The 23,969-nt window shown below is 37.2% G+C and overlaps 1 pseudogene; it reads right to left on the minus strand.

Annotated features, from left to right (window-relative positions):
• Positions 1-486: 486 nt before the first annotated feature.
• The window catches only part of LOC122238061, a 111,513-nt pseudogene continuing 88,030 nt past the window's right edge, over positions 487-23,969 (minus strand).

A 23,969-nucleotide genomic window follows, 5' to 3' on the forward strand; every position in this document is an offset into this window, starting at 1 on the left:
TCGGACACTCAACCGACTGAGCCACCCAGGCGCCCCTCTTGTGATGAGAAATTTTAAGATCGATAGGCATACCTTGGAGATAGGGCAGGTTCAAATGCAGACCATTACATTAAAGTTAATATCGCAATAAAGTGAGTCAAATGAATTTTTTTAATTTCCCAGTGCATATCAAAGTTATGTTTATAGTATACTATAGTCTATTAAGTGTGTAAAGCATATATGTAACAAGAGTACAGACCTGAATTAAAAATATTTTACTGCAAGGGCGCCTAGGTGGCTCAGTCACTTAAGCGCCGAACTTCAGCCCAGGTCATGATCTCACGGTTTGTGGGTTTGAGCCCCACGTTGGGCTCCGGGCTGACAGCTCAGAGCCTGGAGCCTTCTTCAGATTCTGTGTCTCCCTTTCTCGCTGTCCCTCCACCCCCTCTCAAAAATTATAAATAAACATTACAAAAAATTAAAAAAATATTTTATTGCTAGAAAATGCTAGCCATCCTCTGAACTTTCAGTGAGTTGTGATCTTTCTGCTGGTGGGTCTTGCCTCGATGTCGATGGTTGCTGATTGATCAGGGTGGTGGCTACTGAAGGTTGGGGTGGCTGTGGCAATTTCTTAAAATAACACAACCATGATTTTCTTTTGGTTGAGTATAGCGGGCACACAATGGAACATTAGTTTCAGGTGTACAACTTAGCGATCGGACAAGTTCATAGAGTTGCGATATTCACCATCTGCCCCATTACATTGCTATTACGATATTATTGACCGTATTCCTTATGCTCTACTTTTTATCCCCATGTCTTACTCAATTCTATACCTGGAGACCTGTATCTCCCTCTCCCTTCACCTATTTTGCCCAACTCCCGCTCCTCTCCCCTCTGGCAACCATCAGTCTGTTGTCTGTATTTATAGTTCTGATACAGCTTTTCGTTTGGTCATTTTTAAAAAATTTGAGTGAATCATATGGTATTTGTCTTTTTCGGTCTGAATTATTTCATTTAGCATAATACCATCCAGATCTATCCATGTTGTCTCAAATGGCACGGCCTCATTTTTTAATGACTATGTAATATTCCATTGTGTATATACATACCACAGTTTCCTTATCCATCTGTCTATTGATAGACACGTATATTGCTTCCATAGCTTGGCTATTGTAAATGAAGCTACAATAAACATAGGTGTGGGTATATCTTTTTCAGTTAGTGTCTTCATTTTCCCTAGGTGAATATCCAACAGTGGAATTATTGCATCATATGGTATTTCTATTTTGGATTTTTTGAGGAACTTCCAACGTGGTTTCCATAGTGGTATACCAATTTACATTCCCACCAATGGTGCACGAGGGTTCCTTTTTCTCTACACCCTCGCCAACGCTTGTTTCTTGTATTTTTTAAAAAAAATTTTTAAAAAATGTTTTATTTATTTTTGAGACAGAGAGAGACAGAGCATGAGCAGGGGAGGGGCAGAGAGAGAGGGAGACACAGAATCCGAAGCAGGTTCCAGGCTCTGAGCTGTCAGCATAGAACCTGACATGGGGCTCGAGCTCACGAACTGCGAGATGACCTGAACAGAAGTCGGATGCTTAATCGACTGAGCCACCCAGGTGCCCCTCTTGTCTTAATTTTAGCCATTCCAACAGATATGAGGTGACATCTCATTGTGGTTTTGATTTATATTCCCTGATGATTAGTGATAACGAGCATCTTCTCATGTGTCTGTGTCTTTTCTTTACACAACAATGAATTTTGCTGCATCCCTTGACTCTTCCTTTCATGAACGATTTCTCCCTCGTATGCAGTTCTGTTTAGTAGGATTTTACCCACAGTAGAACTTCTTTCAAAATTAGATTCAATCTTCTTATACCTGCTGCTGCCTTATCAACTAAGTTTATACAATCTTCTAAATCCTTTGTGGTCATTTCAACCATCTTCACAATATCTTCGTCAGGAATAGAACCTATCTCAAGAAACCACTTTCTTTGCTCAGCCATAAGAAGCAAGGCTTCATCCATCAGAGTTTTACTGTGAGACTGCAACAATTCAGTCACATCGTCATGCTGCACTTGTAATTGTAGTTTTCCTGCTATTTCTGCCACATCTGCAATCACTTCTTCTATTGAATTTTTGTACCCCCTAAAGTCAGCCATGAGGGTTGGAGTCAATTTCTTCCAAACTCCTGTTCACGTTGATATTTTGACCTCTTATGGTGAATCATGAATGGTGTAATGGCATCGAGAATGGTGATTCTTTTCCAGAAGATTTTCACTTTACTTTGCCCAACTCCACGAAAAGAATCACTTCAAGAACTGTTCCTTTGCATTCATGACATGGCTAGTTGTTGGGTGCAAGAGGCTTAGCTCTTGGTTTATCTCTGTTTTCAATATGTCTTCCTCACTAAGCTTAATTGTTTCTAGCTTTTGATTTAAAATGAGAGGTATGTGACTCTTCCTTTCATTTGAACGTTTAGAGGCCTTATGTTTATTAAATAATTAAATCAGTTATTAATATTTCAACAAAGAAAGAACCTGGCCTAGATGATTTCACTGGTGATTTCCACCATAAATTAAAAGAAGAAATAATGGCACTCCTCCATAATCCTTCCAGAAAATAGAAGCAGAGGGAACAGCTATTAGAATAGCATTATATTGGCCAACACCAAAATCAAGTACAGAAGACACATCAACAGCAAACTATAAACCTAGATGCAAAAATCTTTCACAAACTGTTAAGGATTGGCAAATTAAAGCCAAAATGTATAAAAAGAATTTTATACCGTGACTCTGTGGGATTTATTCTAGGTATTCAGGCCAGTGTCGTATTTGAAAATTGATGTAATCTATCTTATTTAAAAAAAAACTAAAGAAGAAAAATAACATGAGCAATGACGCAAATAAAGATCAGTGATACAAAGGGCACCTGGGTGGCTCAGTCAGTTAAGTGTGTGACTTCGGCCCAGGTCATGATCTCACGGTTTGTGAGTTCGAGCCTCACATCAGGGTCTGTGCTGACAGCTCAGAGCCTGGAGCCTACTTCAGATTCTGGGTCTCCCTCTCTCTCTCTGCCCCTCCCCCATTGGTGCATGCGCCTGTGTGCTCTCTCTCTCTCTTTCCCTCTCTTAAAAATAAATAAAACACACATACAAAAGATCAATGATACAAAATAAAGCATTTCAAAACTTCTAACACTTGTTAATGATAAAAAACTGTTATCTAAGAGTAGAGGGATAATTCCTAAAGTTGAAAAGAAATATCTGGGAAAATAAAAATCAATAGCTAACCTACTAGTTACTGGTGGTGATACAGAGACCAGACTCTTGGCCTCTTAGATCAAGATCAAGACAAGGATGTCTCCTCCTATCACTCCTTTTCAACATACCTGGAAGTCCTAGGGATTGCAAAGGATAAAAAAAAAAAAATGAAATAAATGACTTAAAGATCAGAAGGGAAGAAATAAAAGCCATCTTTATTCATAGAAAATATGACTGTCTATGTAGAAAATCCCAAAAAGTGACAAAAAAATTCTGAAACTAATAAGCAAGTATGTCGAGATGATCAGATTCAAGGCTATATCCAAAGTCAGTTGCTTTCCTACATACTAGCAATGAGCAATTGTAAATTGAATTCAAAAACCTAATAATACTTACATTAGCATAAAAATGGAGATGTTTAGTTATAAATCTAAAAAAAATATGTAGGACTTTAATGGGAGAACTATAAAATACTGGTAAAAGAAATTAAATAAATGGAAATATATTTTGTGTTCATAGATGAGAAGAATGGATATAGACTGTCAGTTCTTTCTAGTTTGATCCATTGATTCATTGTGATTCTAATCAAAATCTCAACAAACTCTTTTGTAGAAACCAATAACTCATTCTAAAGTTTATGTGGAAAGACAAAATTTACATGGGAAGGTAACAAAATACTGGAGAACAACATTGGAGGACATATACCACCCAATTTTGAGACTTCATATAAAGTTACAGTAATCAAGTGATTTGGTCTTTCTGTAGGATAGATTTCTTGAGGTGAAATAAATTGATGAAATAAAAAACATGGAAATCCAAATTTTGACAGGTTGTGTTAATTTCTATTGTGGCTGTAAACAAATTACCAGAGGTAACCAGACCCCCAAATTTGGGGGCTTAAACAATTCAAATATATTATCTTACAGTTATGGAGATTAGAAATATTAAATCAATTTTACTGGGCTAAAATCAAGGTGTTGGCAGGCATGCGTTTCTTTTGGAGGCTCTAGGGGACAACCCACTTCTTCACCTTGCTCAGTTTCTAGAGGCTGCTTACATTCCTAGCCTCTGACCCCTTCTTGCCTCCTCAAAGCCAGTAGTCTCTTCCTTAATCTTTGTTTCTGCCCTTACATATTCTCTCTCTGACTGTGATCCTCCTTCCTCCATCTTATATGAACCCTTGATTACATTGGAGGCACTCAGAAAATCTGGGATTGTCTCTGGATTGTGTTTGGCATATTTTTACATACAAAGTACACAGTTATGAAAAATACAGGTGAGGTCCATCAAAGAGGACCAAATGTACAGCCTACATTCCATCAAAGAGTTCGATAGAGGTGGGATGGGTTGAAGAGAGGTAAGTAACAAATAAAAGAATGAGATAACTGTCCAAACTTATACGTGGTATTAAAAAAAGATTATGTGACAAAGAGTGATTATAATCTAGTTATTTTAGATTACATAATCAGAGAAAGTTTTACTGGGAAGGTATGGTTTAAGCTTAGAGAAGAAATTTTAAACAACCCATAAAATGAAAGCCCAAATCCAGTGAGCCTAGTACAGATCTGGAAGCAGAGTGAAAAAGGAAAAGAATGACACACCGATAGTCCTAAGATATTTGGTGTATTCAAGGAGACCTAGATCTGTGTGGCTGGAGACGATTGAAAATAATAAATTTGAAGATATAGGCTGGAGCCAGATGAATGGAAAGCTTCTTTGCTCTAAATCCAATGCAAGGCCATGATAAGGTTTTTAGATATAGGTAGGTGAGGACGGCATGTGTGTGTGTGTGTGTGTGTGTGTGTGTGTGTGTGTGTGTGTGTTGGTGGGTGGGAATCTGATTTATGCTTTAGAAAGATGTGGCTGCTCTGTGGAGAATGGGTTTCAAATGAGCAAGAGAAGAGACCAATAATCCACCCTAATCATGGGAGAAAGGAGAGTGGCTTGACAAGGGTTAGCAGTGAAGTGCAAACATTATATAGATTAGGAATATGTGCATGAATTTTATTTTTTATTTTTAAAAATTTACATCCAAATTAGTTAACATATAGTGCAACAATGATTTCAGGAGTAGATTCCTTAGTGCCCCTTACCTATTTAGCCCATCCCCCCTCCCACAACTCTCCAGCCACCCTCAGTTTGTTCTCCATATTTATGAGGCTCTTCTGTTTTGTCCCCCTCCCTGCTTTTATATTATTTTTGTTTCCCTTCCCTTATGTTCATCTGTTTTGTCTCTTAAAGTCCTCATATGAGTGAAGTCATATGATTTTTGTCTTTCTCTGACTGACTAATTTCACTTAGCATAATAGCCTCCAGTTCCATTCACGTGGTTGTAAATGGCAAGATTTCATTCTTCTGATTGCCGAATGATACTCCATTGTATATATATATACCACATCTTTATCCATTCATCCATTGATGGACATTTGGGCTCTTTCCATACTTTGGCTATTGTTGATAGCGCTGCTATAAACATGGGGGTGCATGTGTCCCTTTGAAACAGCACACCTGTATCCCGTGGATAAATGCCTCGTAGTGCAATTGCTGGGTCATGGGGTAGTTCTGTTTTTAGTTTTTTGAGGAACCTCCATAATGTTTTCCAGAGTGGCTGCACCAGCTTGCATTCCCAAGGAATACATTTTAGAGATGAAGTTGCCAAGACTTGCTGATTAATTTAATTTTTGATAGGAGTATTAGGATAAATAAAGACTAACTTCTAGAATTTGGTATTGGGCCACTGTTCATTAGTGATGCCATTTACTAAGATAGGGAAGATGAGAAAAAAACATAACCTTGGATATGGACAGGTGTGTTAAGAATTCTGCTTTGGTTTTATTAATTTTGTAACAACCTTTAGGCTCCGATGAGGAGGTGCAAGAAAGATCTTAGATATACAAAGAGTTGAGTAAATGTGAGGAGAGAAATGCGAACTTGGAAGTTACCAGAGTATATATGGTATTTAAGGACACAGGAATGGAAAAGATCTCTTAAGGCGAGAGTGTCGACAGAGGAGTGGAAGACACAGAACAGAGTCTTGAATCATTTCATGTATCAATGTCAAGCAAAAAAGGAGAAATAAGTGCACAGTAGGGAATCCAGTAGGGAGAATGTAACAGTTTTAGGGTAACAGAATCCAAGAGTAGAGATTATCTTAAGTAGGCAGATGAGGTGAACTCTTGACGGCTGCTGAGCGTTCAAATAAGATGAGGACAGCAAAGCCATTGGCAGAATGGAGTTCATCTATCACTTTAATTTTCATTATCTCAGCCCAGTGGTGGACATGGAAGCATAATGCCTCATAGTTGCTATAAGGAACTAGGTAGCTCATAGGAGTGGGTGTTTTGCTGAGAAAAAGAGCACAGAAATGGGGCGTTAATTGGAGGAGGACATAGGTTTATGGTGTGGGTGTGTCTGTGTTAAAATGGCGGACGCTAGATTAGGTTGGTACCCTAATGAAATGGATCCAACGGAAGGAGAAATCGGTGATGAGAAATTCAGGAGTTAGGTCGTTAAAAACAAAACAAAACACGTGGTGCGGTCCATATTCAAGACTGGCCTTAGATGGGGCTAGGGACACTTTATCCATAGTAACAAAAGGCAAAACGATGGTATAGACGAAGATGCAAATAGGGTGGTTGACGTAGTGGTGCGAACATAGGAATTACTGCCTAACTGCCCATAATTTCTTCATGAAAGGTGAGACGAGATTAGCTATGAAAGAAGTGATTGTAAAGGAGGGTTGGAAAGATCAAAGTTCTGAGAGAAAAGAAACACAAAGCAAATGATATTTTTGGAGCGTGGAAAGGGCAGTGAGATCTTTCGGGCAGTGCTGTGTGCCTCAGAGATTTAGGATCATGAGTCTGAAGTTCGACTTTCAGGGTGATTGTGTATTTTTCTCCTCCAGATCTTTCCACCTGCATACAAGCAGCCAAAGAGCAAGCCGGAAGATGAGTTTAACCAGGATAGACAAATGTGCAAGAAATCCCTTTCTCCACAGTCTCAGTAATTGTAGCTACTACCAGTGTTTAAATTTTGTCATATGGGAGCTAAAAAAACAAAATCTCATTTTGTTTTAGCTTGTATTTCTCTTACCTCTAGTGAGACTGAACATCCTTTTCATATGTATAGCAGTCATTGTATTTCTTCCTCCATAAATTATTGGTTCATATTCTCTACTCTTTTTCTGTTATTTGTTTTTCTTCTTATTGATTTTTAAGATTTGTATAATGAACACAAACATTTTGTTACATATCTTGCATTATTTTCTCTCAGGTTATGATTTTTTTCTTGATTTAGTGTCTTTCACTATATTGACTATATTGACTATATTGACTATATTTCATAGTCAAATATATTCATATTTTCCTTTGGAGTTTCTGGGTTTATGGATTGCTTAGTCTTCTTTTCTTCCACCCCACTCAAAGCTTATAATGTTAGTCCCCTGTATTTTATTATAGTATTTTCCAAACTTTTAAAATATTCGATCATTTCATAATTTGAGTTCAATTTTGTATACAGCATGCGGTAGGGACTCTATTATTTTGATGGATAACCAATGGTCCGATAAATTTTCCCACTGCTTTAAAATGTCAACTTTTCATATTTGATATTTATATATATGCATATATACGTATGCAAATACATAGTCATGTATCTGGATTTTCTTCTCTGTCCCATTGCTTTTTCCTGCTGACACCTGTTACTGTTAGAACTAATATAGTTCCGCATCATGTCTTGATATTTTTTGGACAAGTCCCTCCCTTATTCTTCCTTTAAAACTTCTGTTGGTTATTCTTGCGTATCTCTGGATAAATTTTACAATTTGCTTATCAATGCCAATGGGCCTCACTAGTGTTGAATTTACATATTAGTTTGGGGAAACATTTAAAATTTGCTTTGGGAGAGGAAGAGGAAAGCAGAGAGGAAGACACCCTACGCAGGCTAAGATGAGCTGATCCTGGGGTTCCAAGACACGATTACAGACCCTGTGGGCAGAAGATATCCAAAGGCGGGAGAGGTGGTCAGATAGGGTCAGCTTCATTCTCACCATGTACTGACCAAATGTTAGTCTTGAAGATTCTAAACAGATCAGTTTTGTTTACAACTATCTGCTGAAATGATGTCCAGGAAGCTGTATCACGGCCACTTGTTTTTCCAAACTGATGTGTCTGTCTGTTGAAATAAACTAATATTCTCAAATTACTCGGCTATTTGGTAGGTACAAGTTAAAAAGAAAACAGGAACAGAAAATTGGGGAAAAGAGGCTAGAACTGATGATATGTAGGAGAGGAGCTTGCAATTTATCAAAGTAAGAATACCGCAAAATTAAAAACCAGTTCTATTAGGTGAATGTCTTGGATAGAAGAAACTTCATAAGGGAGTTTATTCAATAAAGGGAAAGATACTAAGTTACGATAATAGTCCCTTCTTCACGGACTAAATGAGAAGCAGGCATCAGAGGCCAAGTCTGAAAATATCACAACCAATCTCCTTCCTACCTAGTTTAACACGAAGAACATTGTATGTGTTATTTTCCTATCTGCAGGAGTTTAAGGAGTGTTCCTATGAAAAAGAAGCATTGCACTCTTGAGCTATCAACTTTTCTTTCATTTTCTTTCCTGTGCTACTTATGTTTCTTTTTTGCTTTCTGCAGAAAGAAAGGAAGGAAGAAGGAAAGCCATAGTTAGAATGAAATTTCCTTCAACAGCAGGCAGAACTGCAGTGTTCTGCAGAACCTCATTCCTGATGGGGCTAATGGCAGGGAGCTATTTATAGACAGGCTCTGAAATTTCCTTGGTAACAAGGGGTGGGGAGAACTCTGTCCCCGCGGCTGCTGGAAATATCCCGGGCCAGTCAGTGGCCTTGCCCCTGATTTCTGAAACTGTGGAGTTCTTCTCAAGTGTTCCAAGGTCCAGGATTATTTTCATTCACATTAACACATATTTCGTGGTTGGAGACTTTTCATGAATATTTACCGATCCAACTGTGTATTATATTTTGCCTTGATGATAATGTGTTCTCTTGAAGGGGAGATATTTCATTTTGATGGCTAAGCTTTGTACTGCAGCAGCTAATGTCTATGCTTAGGCTTCTTATGCTTTGAGATTTATAAGCTTTTTATTATATTTCACTTTTCTGGGTATTGGCCAGAATCTGAACATTTTCTTCCTTCCCTTTATGTTTGTTCTCTTTTTCCTTCCCTCCAGCTTGACCATCTGTCTCCCTACTTTTGCTTCTGTAGAACCACAGACTATGTACCTAGAGGTTAAACAACACATGCCATCAAAGGATTCAGTTTTTGGAAGTCATTTCTGATCTACGTAAGTACAGAGTGACTTCTGCAAAGAGTTTTACATCTTGTTACCATCTGGGCCTATTACCTCACCTAGAGGACCGCTAACAAGGCCAAGGTCATGGATTCAGACCCTGTATGGTCCAGTTTACTTTACACAGGAAAGAACTCTCCTTTGTGAATAGAGTCATCCAGTGCTAGTGCTGGTGGGTTCTTCTTGAAAATGAGCCCACACTGGAGGACCTGGTGAGAGTTGGGTCGGAGCCAGGCACTTACCATTATTCCAGAAAACTTCAAAGCGTATGTTCTACAGCCAGACAATCAGCAGGTCTCCTGTTTCAATGCACTCTTTATATCGAGCTTTAGAATAGATGGGTCGTGAGCAGTGATCTGTTTCTGACATCTGATGTCACACAGAGAAAGACAAGAACCTAAAGCTTAGTCCAGCCCTTTATGTCATTCTGTCCTTCTATTCATTTTCCCCAGTCACCTTCCTATAAAGTGCATCTCCTTGGAGTTAAAATCCTGGCAGTGGAGATTCACGGACTGGCACCATTAAATCTGGTGAGGTGAACTGCCATGCGTAACTGGGAGGAGAGTTGCCATTAGATGCACATGATTTTTGAGGATATTAAAGAGCAGAAAATCTGAGCATCTTCTCCATTTGGGTTTCGTAATACTAGTAAAATATTTCTTGGATGTCTTGAAATTACAAACCATTTCCACATCTTCATTTGGTCCATCACGTGTGAGATTGGCTTGACAGGCATCGTTACATCTTTCAGATCAGATGAATCATACAGAGAAAGGTTGAATGGCTTGCCCAAGGTCACACTGTCTGTAAGGTCTTTGGACACCGATCCAGGGAGCTTTCTATGATATCACTCACACTATATTTTATTTCTTGGCTTGCAGATGCATAAACATCTTAACAGAAATTGATTGTGTTATTGAAACCATTTCTATTTTTGAGTTGATCAGGGAGGGCAGATTTCATACACCTTCTAGAGTCACAATAACATACCTCACCGGATTTATGGAACATTGGATATGGCCTCAAAGGAGATTGAATAGATAATTCCAAAAATCATTGAGAGCCTTCTTAGGGAGACTATGCCAATGTGGAAGTTGATACAGTTGCCAAAATTAGAAAGACTTGCTTTGAAATCCTGGCTCTGCCTTCTTTATTGTTCAAACAATCCTACCCTACATGATTAGGAAATAACCTTGGCAACGGTCTTTCTGAAACTAATTTGCCAAATTGTGTAATAGCCTTGCTCAGAACTGAAATCCAAATGTAAGAAAATTATTAAAGGGATTTCAATTCAGAATCCTGGGAGGAGGAGGAAGCAGGATGCTCTTCATCTTTATACCCCCAAGACCAGGCACTTCAGTTGTGTGACATTTCTCTTCTAATTAAAGGCATGTCTTGTATCCAAAGGGTCTCATTTACATTTTGCTGCTTTGCAAACGCTAGCATCATCTTACCTTATTTTTTTTTTTACTATATTACATAATGCATTATGTCTTGATGCAATTTAATGCCTCCCGCTGACTACTTAAAATTACTAAACAGAAGGTCAGACTAGATCAGTGAACAGCTATTAAAATGCACAGGCAGCAACACAAACAGTAGATAATTAGTACTCAGTGCAAACCAAAGCCATGAGAAATGCGAAGTAAAAAATATAAACATGATGTTCTCTTAATTTTTGACCGTATCTGTCTTCTGTTCACATTGATGTTTGTGGATTTAGTTCCATCATCGATTTGCCTTTTTGAAATTTGCTTTTCTTCTTGTGAAATATGTTATACACCGAGAAGAGTGAATAACACATATATACAGTTTCGAGGGCAATTATAATATCTTATACATAGAGAAGAGTGCGTAACATGTATGTACAGTTTAAAAAACAATTATAGGGGCCCCTGGGTGGCTCAGTCGGTTAAGCATCCGACTTCAGCTCAGGTCACGATCTCGCGGTCCGTGAGTTCGAGCCCCGCGTCGGGCTCTGGGCTGATGGCTCAGAGCCTGGAGCCTGCTTCCGATTCTGTGTCTCCCTCTCTCTCTGCCCCTCCCCCGTTCATGCTCTGTCTCTCTCTGTCCCAAAAATAAATAAAAACGTTAAAAAAATAAAAATAAAAAACAATTATAAAGCAACATCTGTGAACCACTCAGACCAAGCAAAGAATTGCCACATGCCTCTCCATAGTCCAAACAGAATCTCCCTTCACCAGACACAGCAACCAAAGAAATGTTACCATCTGTCTGTCTTGTCTCTATAGATTTATCTTCTTATAGTTTATCCTCTGAGAACTTTAGTTTGATTGTGTTTGGTTTTGAAATTTATGCAAGTGAATTACAGTTTTTTTCTTTTGTGGCTGCTTCTTTTGCTCAATAGCGTATTTGTAAGGCTCATCCACGTCGATGGATGTATGTAAAGTTTATATATTTCTATCGTTGTGTAGTATAGTATTATATTCATAGTTAACAGTTTTTGTACTGATTCTATCCTGATGCACCTTGGATCATTTCCTGTTTGGGAATATTTTGTACAATGTTGCTCTGAATGCCACTGTATCGATCTCCCGGCTATGTACCACAATTTCTCCGTAGCGTATACTTAGGGGTATACATCACTACATCACAGGGAGGGCATACGTACCTCCCACTTTGACAGTGGTAAATTACCTCCAAAGTATTTGTATCATGTTTCACTTCTGAGAGTTCCTATCATTCTACCTCGTGCTAACATTTCAAATTATCCGATAGCTTAACTTTGGCCGAAATAATAAGTATGTAATGGTTTTCTACCACGGTCTTAATGTGCATTTCCTTTTTTACTAATGAGTTGATCATCAATTCTCGGTTTGGCATCCGGTTCCTTTAATGTTTTTAACTTTATTCATTCTGAAGACAGAGGGAGAGCATGAACAGGGGAGGGACAGAGGGAGAGAGAGGGAGAGAATGAACACTGACAGTGCAGAGCCCCATGTGGAGCTAGAACTCATGAAACCGTAAGATCATGACCTGATCCGAGATCCAGAGTCGGTTGCTTCACCGACTGAGCCACCCAGGTGCCCCGATTTTGTTTTTGTTGTTTTTTTTTAGCATTTAACTTTAGTATCATTTGAAAGTTAGGGTTCAACTCTCAAGCGATACTATACTTCACATATAGTGTAAAAATGTACAGAATACACTCACTTCTTTCCTCCTGGACTTTGAGCTCTTTTCAGACATTTTACTTCCGCAAAGGCAACGAGCCTCGCAACACATTGTCATTATTTTCACTTTAAACAGTCAAATACCTTTTACTGAGATTAAAAATGATAAAATTGGGTTTTAAACCCCTTCACACATTTTTTTTCCCTTTCAGCGTTCTTCTTTACGCAGAGCCAACATCTAACTGTTAACGCTTTCCATATTTCTTGAATATTTCTTATAGTGCAGGTCTGATGCTGATGGATTTTCTCATATTCTTGTTTGTTCGAAAAAGTATGTATTTCTCGTTGACTTTTCATTGCAGTGAAACATAGATGACGCACCATTTGCCATTTAAACCACTTTTATGGGTAGAGTTCTATGGCTTTAAGTACATTCATGCTGTCGTATACCTTCCACCTCTATACATCTCCAGATTTTCTGTCTTTGCCGACTGCAAATCTGTACCCATTTAAACACTAACTCCCCATTCTTCTCTCCCCCGCTGCCCCGGTCCCTGGCAACCACATTCTGTTCTGTAACTGTGAATTTGTTCCATGAGCCTCGTGTAAGTGGAATCATACATTATTTGTCTTTTTTTGTGGCTGGCTTATTTCACTTAGTATAATTAATGTCTTTAATGTCCATCCTTGTTGCAGCATGTGTTGAAATCTCTTTCCTTTTTAAGGTCAAATAATATTCCACTTTATGTATATACCACATTTTATTTATCCATGCACCCATCAACCTGTTTTCAACTTTCAACTATTGTGAATAATGCTTCTATGATGAACATGGATGTAACAAATATCTGTTCAGGTACTTGTTTTCATTTCTTTTGGGTATATGTTTAGACGTAGAATTACTAGATCATATAGTGTATTAGTTTTCTAAGGTGGCCATACCACAGCACCACAGGCTGGGTGGCTTCAACAACACATATTTATATTTGTACAATTTGGGGGGCTGGAAGTCTAAGATCAAGGTGTCCGCAAGGTTAGTTTCTTCTGAGGCTCCTCTCCTTGGCTTGTAGAGTGCAGTTTTCTCTCTGTATCTTTCCTTTGTGCCTTTCCATGGCCAACTTTCCTCTTCTTCCAAGGCCGCTGGTCATCCTGGACTAGGGCCACCCTAATGACCTCATTTTAACGCAACTACCCCTTTAAAGACCTATGTCCAAAAGTAATCATACTCTGAGATGCTGGGGGTTAGGACTTCAACTTAGGAATTTTGAAGGAACACAGATTCAACTCACAATACTCTGTCCTCTGGCTCCTCCCAAATTCATTTTCTTCTTGCACACAAAGTACATTCACTCCATCCCAACAACCATTTCCACACCTCCCCGCCCCCCTTCAGTCTCGGACCATTCCTGCAGCAACTCTAGAGTCCAGAATCTCATCTAAATGCCATGCAAATGAGGTATGTGCGAGACTTGAGGTATGATTCTTCCTGAATTCCTCTCCAGTCACGGAAGTGTGAAACCAGACAGCAGACGGCAGGTTGTATACTTCCCAGATACAATGATGGAATCGGCATAGGATAGACATTCCCATTCCAAAAGGAATAAATTATAAAAGGCAAAAGGGTTAAAAAGTTAAAAAGTTATAAAAGAATCTAAAGAGAACCAGAGGGGCGCCTGGGTGGTCCAGTTGATTAAGCGTCCAACTTTGGCTCAGGTCACGATCTTGCCTTTTGTGGGTTCGAGCCCCGCATTGGGCTCTCTGCTGTCAGCACAGATCCTGCTTTGGATCCTCTATCCCCCTCTCTCTCAGCCCCTCACCTGTTTTGTGCACTCTCTCTCTCTCTCTCTGTCTCAAAAATAAATAAATATTGAAAAAAAAATAAAGAGAACCAGAGTTTATTTGCCAAATCCAATGACGTGAAATCTTGGCTAGGACTTTCAATACCATGTTGGATAGAAATGGTGAAAGCAGACATCTTTGTCTTATTTCTGATCTTAAAAAAATGCTTTCAGTCTTTTACTATTGAATACAAGGTTGTATATGGGTTTTTTTTACATAAACCTTTTATTATGTCAAATTAATTTCTTTCTGCTTCTGCTTTTTTAAGTGTTTTGTCATGAAACGATATTAAGTTTTGTTGCATACTTTTCCTGCATCTGTTGAGATCATCATTGGTTTATTCCCCTTTATTCTGTTAATATGGTTTGTTATATTGAGTGATTTTTTTTTTAAGTTGAATCATCTCCTTCATATTTTGAAAGATACATTCATTGGGAATTCATTCCAAGTTAACAAGTTTTTTCCTCCTTTTAGCTCTTTATGCCTGCCATCCCGTTGTCTTCTGGTTTAATAGTTTCTTTTTTTAAATTGAAATGTATCTGACATGTCACATGGTATAAACTTAAGGTGTGCGTGTTGATTTCATACACATATATTGTCATATGATTGTCATTGTAGCAATAATTAGCACCTCTATCAATCACATAATTGCCATTTCCTTTTAGTTTGGGGAATAATTAAGACCTAATCTCATGGCAAGTTTGATGATTATAATCTAATATTGTTGTCTATATTTACTACACTGTGCATTAAATCTCTAGTACTTATTTACCACTTATGTCAAATTTGTACCCTTAAACAACATGTATCCCATCCTCCTGCCATTCCCCTGTAGGAGGAACTCTCTGTTTTTATGAGTTTAGTGTTTTTAGATTCCATGTATAGTTGAGATCATACAATATTTCCCCTTCTCTGTCGGATTTATCTCACTCAGCATAACGTCCTCAAGTTCCCTCCATGCTGTCACAAATGGAAGGATGTCCTTCTTCCTCATGGCTGCATAATTCTGTATCCATTCACCCACTGACAGAAATTTAGGTTGTCTCCATCTCTTGGCTATTGTGAATAATGGTGCCAGGAACAAGGGGGTGTAGATATCTCTTCAAAATGATTTCATTTCCTTTGGGTATATATCCTGAAGTGGAATTGATGAATCATATGGTAGATATAATTTTTTTCGTTTTGGAGGAAACTTCCTATTTTTTTTTTCCCAGAGTAGATGAACCCATTTCCATTTCCATCAGCAGTATACAAGTATTCTCTTTTCTCCACATTCTTGCCAACACTTATCTTTTGTCTTCCTGATGATGGCCATTCTAACAGGTGGGAGGTGATATCTCATTTTGGTTTTGATTTGCATTTCTTGATGATTAATAATATAGAGCTGCTTTCCATGTACCTGTTGGTCATTCAGATGTCTTCTTTGGGAAAATGTCTATTTAGTTCCTCTGCCCATTTTCCAAATCAAATGCTTGGGTTTTGCTGGTTTTCTTGTTTTTGTTTGTTTGTTTTTAATTGTAGGAGTTCTTTACATATTTTGGGTATTAACTCCCTATCTGGTATACGGTTTGCCATGATTTTCTCCATTTCAGGAGGTTGCCTTTTTGTGATTTTTGGTGATTGTTTCTTTTGCTGTGCAGCAGCTTTAAGTTTGATGTAATTCTACTTGTTGATTTTTGCTTTTGTTGTTTTTAATAATTTCTAAGGGGAAATTAACGGTCAGCTTCACATTTATTCCTCTGTATATAATGTATCCTTTTTTGTGTCTGCTTTAAAAATTTTATATTTATCACTGGTTTTTGGAAATTTATGTATCATCTACCCTTGTATCTTTTTCTTTAGGTTTATTCTAAAGGTTATTTCTTGTGGCTCATTGAGGATTATTGGATCTATGGAGTTATAGTTTTGTGATACTTTGTTCTTTAATTCTTCTGTGCTTCATTTTAAATCTTTTGTATTGTTTTCTTTTCAAATTTACTACTCTGTGTGCCTAATCTGTGATTGATCTCACTCATTTTATTTCACATATGTATATTTTTATATTTTCTACAAGTTCATTTTTGGTTTTCTTTAAAAAGTGTATTTTTCTTTCTCCATCATAACTTATGTTTTTTTGCTTTTCTTTTGAATATATGCAGGAAATTTTTAAAGTCTACTTATTTTCAAAGAAAATTCATGTATGCATGAGAGAAAATTGAGAGGAATGAAGACTCATTCATTTATTTATTTTTTAAAGTTTACTTGTTTATTTATTTAGAGAGAGACAGAACAAGAGTTGGGGGGTGCAGCAAGAGGGGGAGAGAGAGAATCCCAACCAGGCCTGTGCTATCAGCATGGAGCCTGATGTGGGGCTCGAACTCAGAAACTATGAAATCATGACCTGAGCTGAAACCAAGAGTCGGCTGATGAACAGACTGAGACACCCAGGCAGTTAAAGGCTCATTAATTTAAAAGCTGAGTTCCATTCCGTGATTACTCTTCTTGTAGTATAGAAGAAGTTACTTTTTAAATAATATATATATTTTTGTTATTAGCTCATTACATTATATTCAATTTTATATGTATTATATTGAATCACATGAAATTATACACACACACACATACTATGTATATTATTTTTAGATAATTGTAGATTCAGTTAGTTGCACAAATAGCACAGAGAAATCCTTTCTCCTCTTTGTCCAGTTTTCTTCAATGGTTATATCTTACATAACTATAGTCCAATATAAAAACTAGGAAACTGAGTGGCGCCTGGGTGGCTCAGTCAGTTAAGCCTCCGACTTCAGCTCAGGTCATGATCTCACAGTTCATGGGTTTGAACCCCATATAGGTCTGTGCTGACAGCTCAGACCCTGGAGCCTGCTTCGGATTCTGTGTCTCCCCCTCTCTCTGCCCCTCCCCCACATGCTCTCTGTGTCTCTCTTAAAACAATAAACATTAAAAAAAATTCATAAAAATTACTAGGAAATTGACATTTATACAATGTGTATGTCATTTCATTACATGTATACATTCATGTAACCACCGCAATCAAGATCCAGAACTATTCCGTTATTACAGAGATCTCCCTTACGTTCTCCCTTTGCACTCACGCTGATCCTCATCTCTCTGCTTTCCCTAATCCCTGGCAACTTCTCATCTGTTCTAGAATTTCACCATTTGAGATAGTTATATAAATAAAATCATAAAGTGTGTGCTCATTTTATTGGCTGTTTTTTTTTCACTCAGCAAAATGCCCTTGAGACTCATCTGTGTTGTTGTATGCATCAATAATCCATTTATCTTTATTACTGAGTAGTATTTCACAGTGTAGATGTCCAACAGTTCAATCATTCATCTATTGAAGGACGTATGGTTGCTTTTAGTTTTTGGCTATTGCAAATAATGCTGCTATGAGATTTGTGTACAGGTTTTTATGTAAAAGCAAGTTTTCCAGATCATATGGTAAGTATGTGTTGACCTTTTAAAAGAAACTTCATAGTTTTTGAGATTGACTCTACTAGCATTTTACGTGAACACAGAAATGTACAAGAATGTATGTATTCTTTCCATTATCTCTCCGTGACCTTAAGCTACGTTTCCTTAATGGGCAATGATATCAAACACCTTTTCCTGTGCTCATTTTCCACTTTGTATACCATTTTAGGAAAGTGCCTATATCTTTTTTTAATTTTCTAATTGGATTGATTGCTTTTTTTCCTGCTGAGCTTTGAGAATTAAAAAAAAAATTTCCAGATAGGGATCCTCGGTCAGAAATGTGGTTTGTAAATGTTTCTTCCAAGTCTGTTACTTCCCATTTCATCATCTAAACAAGGTTTTTCTCACATAAAAAGTTAATTTGGATGAAGTCCATTTTATCGATTTTTTTTTTCTGTTGTGGATCATGCTTTTGGTGTCCTATCTCTTGGTAAAGAACTCTTTGCCAAGCTCTGGGTCCCCAAGGTTTTTTGCTGGGTTTTCCTCTAAAAGTTCTATAGCTCGATGTTTTACATTTAAATGTATGATTCATTTTCAGTTAATTTTGGTATAATGTTTGAAATTTAGATTAATGTTCATTATTTTTGCCTGTGGATGTCCATTCACTCTGTTGAAAATACCCTCCTTCCTCCATTGCTTTTTGCCCCTTTACCAAGACAACTGGTTACACTTGTGTGGTTTTATGCCCGAGTTCTCTATTCTGTTTCTTTTTCGTATCTCTACACAGTCTTGATTATTGTAGCTATAAAGTCTTAAAGTTGAGTAAAATGATTATTTCCACTTCTTCTTCTTAAAAAGGATTTTTAGCTATTCTAGGTCCTTTGTTTTCCCATTTAAATTTTGGAATAATCTTGTCTCTGTAAACACATGGCTGAGATTTTGATAAGATGACAGCTATTTCACTATGTTTTCCTTTTGTTCCATCATCCGTGTCATTCTGGGGTATTTTCTGTACATTTCTTTCTTTTTTTTAGTTTGTGTTCTGCTTTTTTTTGACTTGTTCATATCTGATAATTTTTTTGTTGATGGTTGAATATCGTGAATTTTCCATTATTGGTTGCTACCTTTTATTGTTTCTTTTCAAAGTGTTTACTCTCTCCCTCTCTCTCTACCCCTCCCCTGTTCATGCTCTCTCTCTCTTTCTCTCTCAAAATAAATATACTTTCAATATGTATATATTCAAGTGTTTAATTTTCTTCTGTAACTTAATTAAGTTCCTTGAAGATGGTTTGAAGCTTTTGGGAGCTAGCTTTACACTCTGTTAGGACATGTCCACAGCAGCCTTTAGCGTAGGCATAATTTAGGCCCATTAGTAACATGACAGCCTTCTGAGGATTCGACCTGATGTTCCATATATTATGAAGTCTTTCCACTCTGGGTGATGGAAAATCCAACTATTCCCTATCCTGTGTGAACTTCCCAGGTTGTTCTGCTGACTCCCTCCTGCTGGTAGTTTCCTCTCATCCATGCACAGGGCAGGTCACAGCAAAAGACCTCAGGGACCCTCTACAGGTCTCCAGAGCTCTCTCACTGGTCAGCTCGTCCCTCTGTAGTGCTATGCCCCCCAATTTCCAGATGCCTCAGCTGGCTTAAATCCCAAATTCTGTCTTGTGAACTTGGTGAGAATCCTGGGCCATTTGAGATATCACTCTGCATGCTAAGGGTTGGAAACTCTCCTCCGATTTGACACTGGGTCAGGCATAAACTTCACCTTGTTTTTTTCTCTCCTTCTTTTGGGATTCCCAGGCCTGGACTGACTGTTTCCAATTCTTTAAAAACACTACTTCATGTATGTCTTGTTTTCCAGTTGTCTATGATGGGTGGGTCAATATCATCTCCATTACTTCAACTGGCCGGATGTAAAAGTCTCCCAAGTTCTATGTTTTCTAATTTTCATTACGGTTTCTCCTTTGGCTCAGGGTTTATTTAGACGTATGTGTCATGGTTTTTTGGTTTTTGTTTGTTCATGGTTTTTAACATGAAATTTTAAGTGCACACTACAATACCACTAATTGTGGGCATAATGTATAGTAGATCTCTGTATGGAGGTATATTTCTTAATTTTCAAGCATGTGGTGATTTTGTAGATATGCGTTTAAAATCGCATAACTACATATTTTAATTAGACTTTGACTAAAGCATGTGGTTTTAATGCTTTAAAATGTGTGGAGACTTTCTCTGGGGTCTGTTAGACCACGCATGTCATATTCATTTTCCTAGAGTTTGTTATTTTTTTTCTCTATACTTCTTCTATAACCAAGAGAGGAATGTTGAAATCTTCAAATACAATTATGGGGTTGTCTTTTCCCCCTTTTAATTCTATCAGCTTTTGCTTCATGTATTTTAAAGCTCTGTTATTAGATACAAATTCAGCTGAAACTGTCATGTCTCCTCAATAAATTGGCTGTTTATAAATAAAATTGACTTTCATCCCTGCTAATAGTTCTTCTTCTAAAGTCTGCTTTTTACATATCGAGTCCAATTTTATTTTAATTAGTATTTACATAATCTATATATTCTCCAGTCTTCCACCCATCACTTTTCACTTTCTAAAAAATTTTGAAGACCGTATATAGTTGGATCTTGTTTTTATAATTTAATTCAATTTTTAATTTTTTTTAAGTTTATTTATTTATTTTAGAGAGGGGGAGAAAGAGAGAGAGAGAGAGAGGATCCCGAGCAGGCTCCATGTGGTCAGTCGGGAGCCCAAGGTAGGGCCTGAACTCACACACTGTAAGATCTTGACCTGAGCTGAGACCAGGAGTTGGAGGTTTAACCAACAAAGCCACTCAGGAGCTCCTAATCTTGTTTTGTTTTGTTTGTTTTTAAATCCACTGTGATAAAGTCTTCCTTGTAATGGGAGTGTTTCAAACACTTATATCTCATGTTCATTATAGATTTGTTGCGATTAAATCTACTATTTTGCTATTTTTCTACTAGTGGCATATTTTCTTTGTTTATTTTTGCCCCCTTGTCCTATACTTTGAATAAATGCATTCTTGGAGATACTATTTTATCTTCTCTTGGCTTATTTTAGATCCTTTCTTTTGTTATAGTGTTTAGCGGTTGCTGTAGGACTTGTAATATACATTTTAACTCATCAGTCTACCTTCAAATAATATCGGAAAACGTCATATAAATGTAAGAACAATTACAACATTCCTTCCAATTCCCAAGGGTGATGAAATGTGCCCTGTTTGTCATATACTTTACCTCAACTTTGTATAAACCTACAACACACATTTATTATTTTGCTTTAATCAAGTGTCGAGTAAAATTATAAACTGGGAAAAATATTTTATATTTGCCCACATATATACCATTTCCAGCACTCTTAATTTTTTGTGCAGGTACAATTTCCATTAGTGTTATCTTCCTATGCATGAAGAATTTTGTTTAACCTCTTTTATATTACGGATTTACTGGCAGTTAATTTTATCAGCATTTTATAGGTTTCTAGTTTGGCATGTTCCCTTTGGGTACTTTAAAGATCAATTCAATATCTCCCGGTTTACAAAGTGGCTGAGAATATAACTGCTCCATTCTTATTTTTTATTCTTACTTTTGGGAGTACATCACATACCTTTTCTTCCTTCTAATTTCTCTTAAGATTTTATCTCAACCACTGGGTTTTAGCAATTTCGTTATGATGTTCATTGATGTGATTCTTTTTTAAAATTTTTTGATGTAATTCTTTTAATGTTTATTCTGTTCGGGGTTGGTTGAGCTTCTTGGAACTGTGGTTTTAAAATTTTCACCAAATTTGGAAAAATTTAGTCATTTATCTAAATATTTTTGTGTTCTTCCCTTTCTCTCTGATTCTAATTTCATCTATATGAAGCCACATGATATTGTCCCATGGATCACCCAGGCTTTATTTATTTATTAAAAAAAAATTTTTTTTTTTAACGTTTATTTATTTTTGAGACAGAGAGAGACAGAGCATGAACGGGGGAGGGTCAGAGAGAGGGAGACACAGAATCTGAAACCGGCTCCAGGCTCTGAGCTGTCAGCACAGAGCCCGACGCGGGGCTCGAACTCACAGACCGCGAGATCATGACCTGAGCCGAAGTTGGCCGCTTAACCGACTGAGCCACCCAGCGCCCCTTCCCCAGGCTTTATCTTAAAGTATATTTCCTGACTGTGTTTTCATTTAGATAATTTCTATCACTGTCTTCAAGTTCTTTGATTTTTCTTCTTATACAGTGTATAATTAGTTGTCAATCCTTTCTAAGGTAGTTTGATTTTAGAGTTTACTTTTCATTAACATAAATTTGATTTGGATGTTTTCTACAACTTCTATATTTATAATATTCATGGGGTTTTTTAAACCTTCTTAAGTATATGGAACATATTTATAATTAGTACTTTAATGTATTGTTCTGCCTGTTCCATCACCCTATTATTTCTGGGTCTGTTTCTGTTGACTATGGGACATTTTTTCTGTTTTCCATAAAGATAGTTACTTTTGATTGACTGCTGTATATTTTACATTGCTTAGTGCTGGATTTTGTTTCTTTAAAGAAGATTGACCTTTTATATTGTCAGAGGCAGCTAAATTAAAACATTAAAAGATTTGGTTTGAATCTTTTGGAATTTATTTTTAGCATCTTTTAGGGTAGGTTTAGAGCAGCCATTATTGCAGAGCTAATTTAGCTCCCTTTTCTTTTCTTTTCTTCTTTTCTTTTCTTTTCTTTTCCCTTTCCTTTCCTTTCCTTTTCTTTCTTTTCCTCTTTTCCTCTTTTCTTTTCTTCCCTTTTCTCTTTTCTTTATTTGGGCCTTAATGAGTCTCTACTGAATAGTCCTTATGTTCAATAGAATCTCACCATGTCTCTTAGAGGAAACTCAGATGACTCAATCTCAGGTCTCTAGTCTTCTCAGTAATAGTTCTTCCCTTGAAAGTTGTTTTCCTCCATCCTTATTGGGTTTTACCTTAGGCATGTATACAATGATATTCAACAAAAGACTTAAGGGGACCCCTATGCATTTTTTGGAGCTATTTCTCTGTGTAACTTCCTCTGTTCAGAAATTTTCTTTTGCAACTATACCTGCTTCAGCCTTACCAAACTCCAATTTCTAGATCTCAGGCAAGTTTAGTGAATTGTTTTCCCTCTGCTTGGCCCACATCCAGGATTGCCTTAGGCAGAAAATGTTTTCCTGCCTTTTTAGAAGCACAATCTTGAACTGTCTCTTGTTCAATGTCTAAAAATGGGTATTTTCTATGTTTTGTTAAGTTTTCTAATTGATTTTAGCAGGAGGGAAATTCTTATTTTCTTATATTTGGAAATGCAAGTATCCTGGGTGTTTTTCATTTTTCTCTTCTCTTTTCTTCTTATGAATTACTAATTCGAGCTTCTCTTATTCTGTTCTTTGGCAACAATGTTTTTTCAACAATAGCCAGATTACAGAGAGAGCTTAAATGTTCATCAACTGATGAATGGATAAAGAAGATGTGGTTTATATAGACAAAGGAATACTACTTGGCAATGAGAAAGAATGAAATCTGGCCATTTGCAGCAATGTGGATGGAACTGGAGGGTATTATGCTAAGTGAAATAAGTCAGTCAGAGAAAGACAGATATATGTTTTCACTCATATGTGGAACTTGAGAAACTTAACAGAAGACCATGGGGGAATGGAAGGGGAAAAAATAGAAACAGAGAGGGAGGGAGGCAAACCATAAGAGACTTTTAAATATAGAGAACAAACTTCGGGTTGATGGGGGAGGGGCAGGGGAGAGGGAAAAATGGGAGATGGGCATTGAGGGGGGCACTTGTTGGGATGAGCACTAGGTGTTGTATGTAAGCAATGAATCACGGGAGTCTACCGCCCAAACCAAGAGCACACTGTATACACTGTATGTTAGCCAATTTGACAATAAATTGTATTAAAAACAAACTAACATTTAGGACTTCCAATATATTTCTATGAATGTTTTGTTAGTTTTAA

Source organism: Panthera tigris, chromosome B1 (assembly GCF_018350195.1).
Source record: "Panthera tigris isolate Pti1 chromosome B1, P.tigris_Pti1_mat1.1, whole genome shotgun sequence".
NCBI classification, from domain to species: domain Eukaryota; kingdom Metazoa; phylum Chordata; class Mammalia; order Carnivora; family Felidae; genus Panthera; species Panthera tigris.